The sequence below is a fragment of the Oncorhynchus kisutch genome, linkage group LG1 (assembly GCF_002021735.2).
Source record: "Oncorhynchus kisutch isolate 150728-3 linkage group LG1, Okis_V2, whole genome shotgun sequence".
NCBI lineage: Eukaryota > Metazoa > Chordata > Actinopteri > Salmoniformes > Salmonidae > Oncorhynchus > Oncorhynchus kisutch.
In genome coordinates, this window is record NC_034174.2 from 7010713 (window position 1) to 7023304 (window position 12592).

Consider the following 12592-nt stretch of genomic DNA (forward strand, 5'->3'; position numbering starts at 1 on the left):
GAGAGAACAGTCTGTGACTTGAGTCTTTGACAATTTTTAGGGCCTTCCTCTGACACCGCCTGGTATAGAGGTCCTGGATGGCAGGAAGCTTGGCCCCAGTGATGTACTGGGCCGTATGCACTACCCTCTGTAGCACCTTACGGTCAGATGTCTAGCAGTTGCCATACCAAGCGGTGATGCAACCGGTCTCGATGCTGCAAGCTGTAGAACTTATTGAGGATCTGAGGACCCATGCCAAATCTTTTCACTATCCTGAGGGGGAAAAGGTGTTGTCGTGCCCTCTTCACGTCTGTCTTTGTGTGTTTGGACCATGATAGTTTGTTGGTGATGTGGACACCAAGGAATTTAAAACTCTCGACCCGCTCCACTACAGCCCTGTCGATGAGCCCTTGCTCACATTGAGGGAGAGGTTATTTTCCCGGCACCACACTGCCAGTTCTCTGACCTCCTCCCTATAGGCTGTCTCATTGTTGTCGGTAATCAGGCCTTCCACTGTTGTGTTGTCAGCAAACTTAATGATGGTGTTATAGTCGCATTTTGGCCACTCAGTCATGTGTGAACTCTCTTCTGTCCCTCTCTCTCTCTCTCCCATCCCTCTCTCTCTCTCTTCCGTCCCTCTCTCTCTCTTCCGTCCCTCTCTCTTCCGTCCCTCTCTCTCTTCCGTCCCTCTCTCTCTCTTCTGTCTCTCTTCTGTCCCTCTCTCTCTCTCTTCCGTCTCTCTCTCTCTCTCTTCCGTCTCTCTCTCTCTCTCTTCCGTCTCTCTCTCTCTCTTCCGTCTCTCTCTCTCTCTCTTCCGTCTCTCTCTCTCTCTCTTCCGTCTCTCTCTCTCTCTCTTCCGTCTCTCTCTCTCTCTCTTCCGTCTCTCTCTCTTCCGTCTCTCTCTCTCTCTCTTCCGTCTCTCTCTCTCTCTCTTCCGTCTCTCTCTCTCTCTTCCGTTCCTCTCTCTCTCTCTTCCGTCCCTCTCTCTCTCTCTCTCTTCTGTCCCTCTTTCTCTCTCTCTCTCTCTCTCTCTCTTCCGTCTCTCGCTCTCTCTCGCTCTCTCTCTTCCGTCCCTCTCTCTCTCTCTCTCTTCCGTCTCTCTCGCTCTCTCTCTCTCTTCCGTCCCTCTCTCTCTCTCTCTCTTCCGTCTCTCTCTCTCTCTCTCTCTCTTCCGTCTCTCTCTCTCTCTCTTCCGTCTCTCTCTCTCTCTCTTCCGTCTCTCTCTCTCTCTCTTCCGTCTCTCTCTCTTCCGTCTCTCTCTCTTCCGTCTCTCTCTCTCTCTCTTCCGTCTCTCTCTCTCTCTTCCGTCCCTCTCTCTCTCTCTCTCTTCTGTCCCTCTTTCTCTCTCTCTCTCTCTCTCTCTCTTCAGTCTCTCTCTCTCTCTCTCTCTCTTCAGTCTCTCTCTCTCTTCCGTCTCTCTCTCTCTTCAGTCTCTCTCTCTCTTCAGTCTCTCTCTCTCTCTTCTGTCTCTCGCTCTCTCTCTCTCTTCCGTCTCTCGCTCTCTCTCGCTCTCTCTCTCTCTTCCGTCCCTCTCTCTCTCTCTCTCTTCCGTCTCTCTCTCTCTCTCTCTCTCTTCCGTCTCTCTCTCTCTCTCTCTTCCGTCTCTCGCTCTCTCTCGCTCTCTCTCTCTTCCGTCTCTCTCTCTCTTCCTCCTATCCTTCCTCACTCCATCTCTACTGTATACCCTACTGGCTTAAGGCTGACATATTTGTCTTGTCAAACCATCCCTGCAATGTTCACAGATTAACTGTCAATCCCTGTTTTTCATCAAATCTCAACTATTCCCTCGAGGGAAGAAGATACAGAAAACGATGAGGTTGATTATGTTAAGCATGATATGGTAGCTATCTGATTTGGATAGGCAATGCTCTTAAAGACTAATGGGGGAACAAGATGCTCCACAACAAAAAAATGTCTACAATGGTTTTCAAAGCCGAGATGAAGGGACCACCAGTATGATGCAAGAAAGGGTCTAATGCCTACACAGAGAGAGATTCAATACTAATAACCATGGTACTATCTGTCATGTACTATATCTTCTATGTATAATAACCATGGTAATATCAGGCATGTACTATATCTTCTATGTATAATAACCTTGGTACTATATCTTCTATGTATAATAGCCATGGTAATATCTGTCATGTACTATATATTCTATGAATGTTACATTTGTATCTTGTCTGATATATGCTAGTTCATTAGCGGTTGCCATTATCTTAAGAGAATCCATTTAAAAACACAGGAAATGCAGTTTTTAAAAATATGCCCTAAGGGTCATCCCACCTCAAAAAGCACCAGAAAGAGGATTGACGGTCTGAGATGAGCATCCTTCGTCTCTGATTCTTTGAAATACAGTTGAAGTCGGACGTTTACATACACCTTTAGCCAAATACATTTAAACTCAGTTTTTCACAATTACTGACATTTAATCCTAGTAAAAAGTTCCTGTTTTAGGTTAGTTAAGATCGCCACTTTATTTTAAGACTGTGAAATGTCAGAATAATAGTAGAGTGATTTTTATTTCAGTGTTTATTTCTTTCATCACTTTCCCAGAGGGTCAGAAGTTTACATACACTCAATTAGTATTTGGTAGCATTGCCTTTAAATTGTTGAATTTGGGTCAAATGTTTCAGATAGCCTTCCACAAGCTTCCCACAATAAGGTGAGTCAGGTTTGTAGGCCTCCTTGCTCACACACGCCTTTTCAGTTCTGCCCACGAATGTTCTATAGGATTGAGGTCAGGGCTTTGTGATGGCCACTCCAATACCTTGACTTTGTTGTCCTTAAGCCATTTTGCCACAACTTTGGAAGTATGCTTGGGGTCATTGTCCATTTGGAAGATCCATTTGCGACCAAGCTTTAACTTCCTGACTGATGTCTTGAGATGTTAATTCAATATATCCACATATTTGTCCTTCCTCATGATGCCATCTATTTTGTGAAGTGTACCAGTCCCTCCTGCAGCAAAGGCACCCCCACAACATGATGCTGCCACCCCCGTGCTTCACGGTTGGGATGGTGTTCTTCGGCTTGCAAGCCTCCCCCTTTTTCCTCCAAACATAACAATGGTCATTATGGCCAAACAGTTCTATTTTTGTTTCATCAGACCAGAGGACATTTCTCTAAAAAGTACGATCTTTGTCCCCATGTGCAGTTGCAAACTGTAGTCTGGCTTTTTATGCCGGTTTTGGATCAGTGGCTTCTTTCTCGCTGAGCGGCCTTTCAGGTTATGTCTATATAGATACTTTTGTACCTGTTTCCTCCAGCATCTTCACAAGGTCCTTTGCTGTTATTCGCACCAAAGTACGTTCATCTCTAGGAGACAGAACGCGTCTCCTTCCTGAGCGGTAGGATGGCTGCGTGGTCCCATGGTGTTTATACTTGTGTACTGTTGTCTGTACAGACGAGCGTTGTACCTTCAGGCATTTCGAAATTGAACCAGACTTGTGGAGGTCTACACATTTTGGCTGATCACTCTCTCTCACTCTCTCTCACTCTCACACTCTCTCACACTCTCTCACACTCTCTCACTCACTCACTCACTCAGCCTTGTGCCATACAGGGATATTCGGTAATACCGGCACTGACTACAAGGTACGCTATTGTAATCCAAAGGTTAGCAAGGCTCACAAGTACATGTAAAATCCTCATAGAGAATCCTAACTGAATGCTAATGAGCGCATTGTGAATATACAGTCTCTGACCTAAAGTATTTGCAGGACAGAAATCCAAGCTCATAACGTTATATGTGAAATGAACAACTTGATCTCCTTCATCTCCTAACATATTGCAAAAGTTGATTGCAGGTATTTACCTAAAACGTTGCTACAAATGTTCACATTTTTTTTTTTTTAAGTGTCAAATAAGTAGTTTTAATGGATAAAACATATAAGTAGTTTTAATGGGTGGTATTGAAAAACCATCCCATAGCCACAGTATTTCCAAATAACCCGGTATATGATATACTGCCCTACTCTCTACCCCCCCCCTTCCTCCCCCCTCTCTCTGTCTCCCCCTCCACTCTCTGCCCCCCCTCCCCACTCCCTCACTTCCCCTTCTCTCTCTGTCTCCCCCTCCACTCTCTGCCTCCCCCACTCCCTCACTTCCCCTTCTCTCTCTGTCTCCCCCTCCACTCTCTGCCCCCCCTCCCCACTCCCTCACTTCCCCCTCTCTCTCTGTTCTCTCAGAGGGCTGACTGAGCAGCTGAGCATCCCCCCCCCCCTATCTTCATGTCTCCCGTCCCTCCGTCCCCTCTCTCTCTGTTCTCTGAGGGATGACTGAGCAGCTGAACATTCCTCCCCCTCTCTCTCTCTGTCCCCTGGTCCCCCCCCCCCCCCTCTCTGTCTTCCTGGTTCCTCCGTCCCCTCTCTGTCTTCCTGTCCCCTGGTCCCTCCACCCCCCCCCCCCCCCCCTCTCTGTTCTCTGAGGGCTGACTGAGCAGCTGAACATTCCTCCCCCCTCTCTCTCTGTCCCCTGGTCCCTCTGCCCCCCCCCCTCTCTCTCTGTCTTCCTGGTCCCTGTCCCCTGGTCCCTCCGCGCCCCCCTCTCTCTGAGGGATGACTGAGCAGTTGAACATTATCTCCACCTCACACATGTTTGACCTAGTTTACACTTTAGGATGTATGTGACAATCAGAAGAAATGCCAGGCTCTATTTTGCGTCACCCTCGGCTGGTCGATAGACGGCAACAGTGCATGGAGACGGAGGATTGTGTCCCAAATGGCACCCTATTCCCTATATAGTGCACTACTTTAGACCACGGCCCATATAGGGAATAAAGTGCACTACTTTAGACCAGGGCCCATAGGGAAGAGGGTGCACTACTTTAGACCAGGGCCCATATAGGAAAGAGGGTGCACTACTTTAGACCAGGGCCCATATAGGAAAGAGGGTGCACTACTTTAGACTACTTTAGACCAGGGCCCATATAGGAAAGAGGGTGCACTACTTTAGACCAGGGCCCATATAGGAAAGAGGGTGCACTACTTTAGACTACTTTAGACCAGGGCCCATATAGGGAATAGGGTGCCATTTGGGATGTATCCAGACTCACCAGAGGGACACGGTGATATCCCTCCTCTGACAAATGGGTGGGTGGAATCTCCTGGCAGACAGAAACACAGAGAGCAGTGAGGGTGAGGAGCGAGCGTCTGTGCCAAGGCCAGTGATAGGTGGCTGGTGTGGAGGAACTAGGATAACTAAGTAAAGTCGAAAAAAGGTACTCTCACTCAAACTGAAATAACCAATTAACAGAAATAGACAAACAGAGTGTACGGTGATTTATGGAGGTTGTTGTGAAACATAGTAAACCACTCTCTACTGATCGTTTACGGTATAGCTGGGTGAAATAAACCACGTTCACCCTTTACACTCTTGGAAACTGGCCTATATGGATAGAGCTCAATTGAAATGTTCCTTGCAGAAGAAACATGAAAAGCATGAGCGTAGTAGTCATTGAAAAGGCATCCGTTTGTAGATAATGGGAAAATTATTATATCAAAGTTGAGGACAAAACAGTTCACCTGACCTTACAAGACTGAATCCGAAACATTACACTGTTGATTTTGTGTATGTTACATGTACTGTACTTTTCACAGTTTGTTGATAACTAAATCTGAAAATACTCCGGAATACGTTAAGTAACGTGAAAAGAATATTCCTGGAAAATGTCGCGGTTCGGCGCAACGTAAGACAAAGGGTTGAGAGGAATAACAGTTACTAGGTCATTTTAATGCACTTTTATGACTCAAAGAAGTCTTCAACTATACGCATTTGTCCCATCTGTGTCTTTGACATGCTAGAGCAAGTACACCTATACTTCTGTTTGAAACACGGCCCTGCATCCCCGCCAATTACTGTTGTCGCGTACTCAAGCCAAAAAAAAACTGACCATTTTATAAATCGCGATCTGGGTCAGGTGGGCATCATTTAAAAGCTTGTTCTATTGCTAACATGACTAGTTAAGTTATAAAATACGATCTTACAGTGTTAGGCTTTCACAGAGCAATTCAGTGAAACAGATTGATAATGTTGGTGAGCTATAAAAGTAGTTATGCGTGCATTCAGTTGCGTGTTCTGTGACGGAATTTTCTTCACAATGAACAAACGCTCTCGTTCTGTTCAGAACTAACCCAGGGTATGACGCCATGTCATCTTGTACATCAAACATAGTTATCATTAACGTTGACACTGTATATGACATGAGTTTTAATGATATGGAGATGTGAGGTGCACATTTTGATGTTCTGGCTTGGTTGTACGACATCATAGCTGTGTGTATTATAATCCTCAACGCCTTATCTTTCAAAATACATCGAGTCCTCTTAATGTATAGCATTTCCCCTCTCTCAGACGACAACATGTTGTTACAAAGTTTCCGAATTAGCAGGAGGAATGGGGACAACTTCAAAGCCCACACGACATCGCTGTGAAGCACAGAGCCCGAGCTCTGACGTCATTTATAGCGCGTTACATTACAGCCAGTGCGTTCCAATTGAGGCGCTTATCAGTGTCCGAATCTGCCATTTTTGAACTCTTATACGGGTACAAGTGTAAAGGGCTACTGTCAACGGATGTGTAATACTTGTAACTAATCAAATAAAACCGTCAAATAAAACGAATCAAACTTGTAACCGTCAAATAAAATGTAACTTCAAAGCATATTCCACAATTTTTTTTTTTTTGCTGGGCCCAGATAGAGAACTGATGAACCTTGTATGAAATGACTATTTTATCTGTGATCAAATCAAACAGTGAACATACCAGAAGAAAGAGAATCCGATGAATTCATCTCATCTCTTTCTTTGTAATTGGAAGATCAGTGCCGTGCAAACTGTAGAACATGCCCTAGTTCCATTTCCACAGGTTGGTTTAGAAGGAAAAGACAGGAACTAAGCCAAATAGCTGAGTGTAAAATAAAGTGATTGCCTTGCACATTTTTCACTGTTCCATTTTTTTCTGTCAGGCTGGCATAGTTTGCTAGTTCATTATGAGTTTCTTTTGTAATGTTTCATATACAGTACCTAAAGTCTGCAGTCTCTATCCCCCCCCCCTCCCGCTCTCATGAAACTGTGCTGCAACGTCAAATGTGAAATGTACCCTTTCTCTCTCTCTGCAGGCGTATAGTGAGCCTTGGAACAGACAGAGCGAGGGTTTACTTGAGGAACAGCAGTTGATGGTGACACTGTACTTTGATACTGTTTAGAGAATCTGTCAAATGTTTCTGGATGGGAACAGATGGAGAGGGCTAGACGCGGGAGAGGGCTAGACGCGGGAGAGGGCTAGACGCGGGAGAGGGCTAGACGCGGGAGAGGGCTAGACGCGGGAGAGGGCTAGACGCGGGAGAGGGCTAGACGCCGGAGAGGGCTAGACGCCGGAGAGGGCTAGACGCGGGAGAGGGCTAGACGCGGGAGAGGGCTAGACGCGGGAGAGGGCTAGCCGCGGGAGAGGGCTAGCCGCGGGAGAGGGCTAGCCGCGGGAGAGGGCTAGCCGCGGGAGAGGGCTAGCCGCGGGAGAGGGCTAGCCGCGGGAGAGGGCTAGCCGCCGGAGAGGGCTAGCCGCCGGAGAGGGCTAGCCGCCGGAGAGGGCTAGCCGCCGGAGAGGGCTAGCCGCGGGAGAGGGCTAGATGCCGGAGAGGGCTAGGTTGAGTCGGAGGCAGAGGCTGTGTACTGTGACTGTTTAGACTCTGAGAAAGGAACAGGTACAGAGGACAGGTACATACAGTGTGTGTGTAAACAGTGCCTTGCAAAAGTATTCATCCTCCTTGGTGTTTTTCCTATTTAGTTGCATTACAACCTGTAATTTGAATGGATTTTTATTTGGATTCCATGTAATGGACGTACACATAGCAGTCCTAAATGGTGAAGTGAAATTAAAATAAAAACGGAAAAGTGGTGTGTGCATATGTATTCACCCCCTTTGCTATGAAGCCCCTAAATAAGATCTGGTGCAACCAATTACCTTCAGAAGTCACACAATTAGATTGCACACAGGTGGACTTTATTTATGTGCCATATGATCTGTCACATGATCTGAGTGTATATATACTGTACGCCTGTTCTGAAAGGCCCCAGAGTCTGCAACACCACCAGGCAAGCAGCACTATGAAGACCAAGGAGCTCTCCAAACAGGTCAGGGACAAAGTTGTGGAGAAGTAGAGATCAGGGTTGGGTTATAAAAAAATATCAGAAACTTTGAACATCCCACGGCGCACCATTATTAAAAAATCTGAAAGAATATGGCACTACAACAAACCTGCCTAGTGAGGGCCGCCCACCAAAACCCAAGGACCAGGCAAGGAGGATATTAATCAGAGCGGCAACAAAGAGACCAAAGATAACCCCGAAGGAGCTGCTAAGCTCCACAGCGGATATTGGGGACCAGTTTAAGCCGTACACTCCACAGAGCTGGGCATTACGGAAGAGTGGCCATTGCTTAAAGACAAAAAATAAGCAAACATGTTTGTTGTTCGCCAAAAGGCATGTGGGAGACTCCCCAAACATGTTTGTTGTTCGCCAAAAGGCATGTGGGAGACTCCCCAAACATGTTTGTTGTTCGCCAAAAGGCATGTGGGAGACTCCCCAAACATGTTTGTTGTTCGCCAAAAGGCATGTGGGAGACTCCCCAAACATGTTTGTTGTTCGCCAAAAGGCATGTGGGAGACTCCCCAAACATGTTTGTTGTTCGCCAAAAGGCATGTGGGAGACTCTGTAAATATATGGAAGAAGGTACTCTGGTCAGATTAAACTAAAATGTAGCTTTTTTGGCCATCAAGGAAAACTCTATGTCTGGCACAAACCCAACACCTCTCATCACCACGAGAACACCATCCCCACAGTGAAGCACGGTGGTGGCAGCATCATGTTGTGGGGATATTTTCACCGGCAGGGACTGGGAAACTGGTCAGAATTGAAGGAATGATGGATAGCGGAAATTATTGAGGGAAACCTGTTTTTCTTCCAGAGGTGTGAGACTGCGACGGAGGTTCATCTTCCAGCAGGACAATGACCCTAAGCATACTGCTAAGTCAACACACGAGTGGTTTAAGGGGAAACATTTAAATGTCTTGGAATGGCCTAGTCAAAGCCCACACCTCAATCCAATTGAGAATCTGTGGTATGACTTAAAGATCGCTGTACACCAGCAGAACCCATTCAACTTGAAGGAGCTGGAGCAGTTTTGCCTTGAAGAATGGGAAAAAATCCCAGTGGCTAGATGTGCCAAGCTTATAGAGACATACCCCAAGAGACTTGCAGCTGTATTTGCTGCAAAAGGTGGCTCTACAAAGTATTGACTTTGGGGGGGGGGGGGGGGGGGTGAATGGTTAAGCACGCTCAGGTTTTCAGTTATTTTGTCTTATTTCTTGCTTGTTTCACAAGGAAAAATGTTTTGCATCTTCAAAGTGGTAGGCATGTTGTGTAAATCAAATGATACAAACCCCCCCCCCCAAATGTTTGATTTGAATTCCAGGTTGTAAGGCAACAAAATAGGAAAAATGCCAAAGGGGGTGAATACTTTTGTAAGCCACTGTAGAATGCAGATTTGATTCTGAGGCAGGGAACCAAGGTGGTGGTAGAGATGGCATTGTGACTGTAATGTGACTAGGAGCAGGAGACAGACAGATGAGGCAGACAGGATAGACTGACTACTGTGACTAGGAGCAGAAGACAGACCGATGAGGCAGACAGGATAGACTGACTACTCTGACTAGGAGCAGAAGACAGACTGATGAGGCAGACAGGATAGACTGACTACTGTGACTAGGAGCAGAATACAGACAGATGAGGCAGTCATATAGAAGGCAGACAGCACAGACTGTCTCAGACAGGACAGACGGTCTCAGACAGGACAGACGGTCTCAGACAGGACAGACGATCTCAGACAGGACAGACGGTCTCAGACAGGACAGACGGTCTCAGACCGGACAGACTGACTCAGACAGGACAGACTGACTCAGACAAGACAGGGAACAGGTGTAGAGGTGGTGCAGCCAGTCTTTAAAAAGGCAGAGAAGGTAGACATGCTTTGTCCCAAATGGCACCCTATTCCCTACATAGTGCACTACTTTTAACCAGAGCCCTATAGGGGCCCCATAGGGCTCTGGTTAAAACTAGTGCACTATGTAGGGAATATGGTGATTAATTTGGGACACTGACACAGAGAGTGTTCAATTGAGGCAGGGAACTGAGGTTGAAGGCAGGCAGGCGCTGTACTGTGACACCGTTTGGATTCGGAGGCCCAGAACACAGAGACTGGTGATGGTACTGTACTCTGACACCGTTTGGACTCGGAGGCCCAGAACACAGAGATACAGAGGATGGTGATGGCACTGTACTCTGACACTGTTTAGAGAATCAGTAATTTGTTTATACCCTTCCTGTCACTCTCCCTGTTTCTGTTCCTCCAGACTATAAAACATAACAACACATCACCCTCCAAAAACTGTCTGTTCTTTTGGAATAACAAGTGTAAGGTGAGGGGGAAAAAGTTTGGGGATGTAATTATTCACCAATACCCATCAGTCCCTGATTTCAAATGTTTAAGAGACAAGTGCATCTGTCCGCGGACCCCAAAAACGATCCAAATGTAGCATGCATTGGTTAGAAAATTGATTCAAACGTTACGAATCACCGGTTCACTAAAATGTTTTGCTCAGATTACGTTCTTCATACCTTACAAAATACCTCAGCTTTTGTGACAACTGATGAATAACTTTCCATTTTAAAGGAGGGGTTCCAAAACCTCTTCACCCTTTCCAGCATTGGAACAGCTTGTGCCTGCATCACGTCTTTTTCTATAGCACTGTTCATGACACTGTTCACACCCCTCTTATTGGTTGAAAGAATTTCAGGTTAAAGCTTATTTCCTATAATTCTACACATTTTGTCATGGTGTGCTAAGAACATTTTTCAGTTTTAAAGCAATTTTTCTTGCAATTCAATACATTTTGCCATGTCTAATGTGTTCATGTGCTATTTAAGTGGCAACTATCTATGGGTTAAACTTAAATAACAAAACATTAGCTGATCTGGGCTCTCCTTCAGTGTCCAACTGCATGTAACTGTGTTGACAGTCATTGATCTACAAGTCATTTCGCATGCCGAACAACCCCAGTAATATCAGTAGTCAAACTGTGCCCAGCTTCGCGAGCTGACCAACGCCAGGTAGGCAGCCTGTTCTTAATCTTGCACATCAGCGGGGTACCTTCAGTATTCAAATGCTAAAATGGCTTGCATGTTATTAGGCTTTATTAGTCAGTGACAACCTATGTAATTTGTTATCTATGCACTGTTGAAAGTCGTCTATTGGAGACGACTCTCATCTGGCTATATACCTACTGAACGGGGAAAACAATAGATTTGGATTTGGATTGTTCAGGTTCACCATCAGCAGTAGTTTTGGTAGTTTTGCATTAAACAATCAATGAAATTGTCAACTTAAAAAAAAAAGACCTGTATGTGTGTGTGTGTGTGTGTGGTAATTTTTAAAAAGTTGATAATTTCATAATGAGGACAGCAATCACTTTTGTGAGGTACACTGCATGGTCCAAGCAAGAGAAGAAGGGGAGATCCATCCAGTCAAAGTGTCCATTTTGATTTTGAGGAGAAATCCAAATAGTCATATCCTCATTGGCTATGTCATCGCTAATTTTTTACAAGCGATCAATATTGATACATTACGAGCTGAAACTCTTCAACCCGCAGAAATGACAGTTAATGACAGTTAATGACAGTTAATGACAGCTCTGTGATTGCAAGATCAAATCCCTGAGCTGACAAGGTACAAAATCTGTCGTTCTGCCCCTGAACAAGGCAGTAAACCCACTGTTCCTAGGCCGTCATTGAAAATAAGAATTTGTTCTTAACTGACTTGCCTAGTTAAATTAAGATAAAAACATTTAAAAGATCAGGTGTCTATATAGTTACTGTATTTATTAAGGATTCCCATTAGCTATTGCCAAGGCAGCAGCTACTCTTCCTGGGGTTTATTATGGATCCCCATTAGTACCTGCCAAGGCAGCAGCTGCTCTTCCTGGGGTTTATTATGGATCCCCATTAGTTCCTGCCAAGGCAGCAGCTTCTCTTCCTGGGGTTTATTATGGATCCCCATTAGTTCCTGTCAAGGCAGCAGCTACTCTTCCTGGGGTTTATTATGGATCCCCATTAGTTCCTGCCAAGGCAGCAGCTTCTCTTCCTGGGGTTTAGTATGGATCCCCATTAGTTCCTGTCAAGGCAGCAGCTACTCTTCCTGGGGTTTATTATGGATCCCCATTAGTTCCTGCCAAGGCAGCTGCTACTCTTCCTGAGGTTTATTATGGATCCCCATTAGTTCTTGCCAAGGCAGCAGCTACTCTTCCTGGGGTTTAGTATGGATCCCCATTAGTTCTTGCCAAGGCAGCAGCTACTCTTCCCGGGGTTTATTATGGATCCCTATTAGTTCCTGCCATGGAAGCAGCTACTCTTCCTGGGGTACAAACACATTAAGGCACTTACATCACACAAAATATAAAACAGTACATCATATAACATTATGAATGCTTCTTCACAGTCTCCGCTGTTCCATAAGGTGTATTTTTCTCTGTTTTTTTTAAAGTCTGATTCTACTGCTGCAT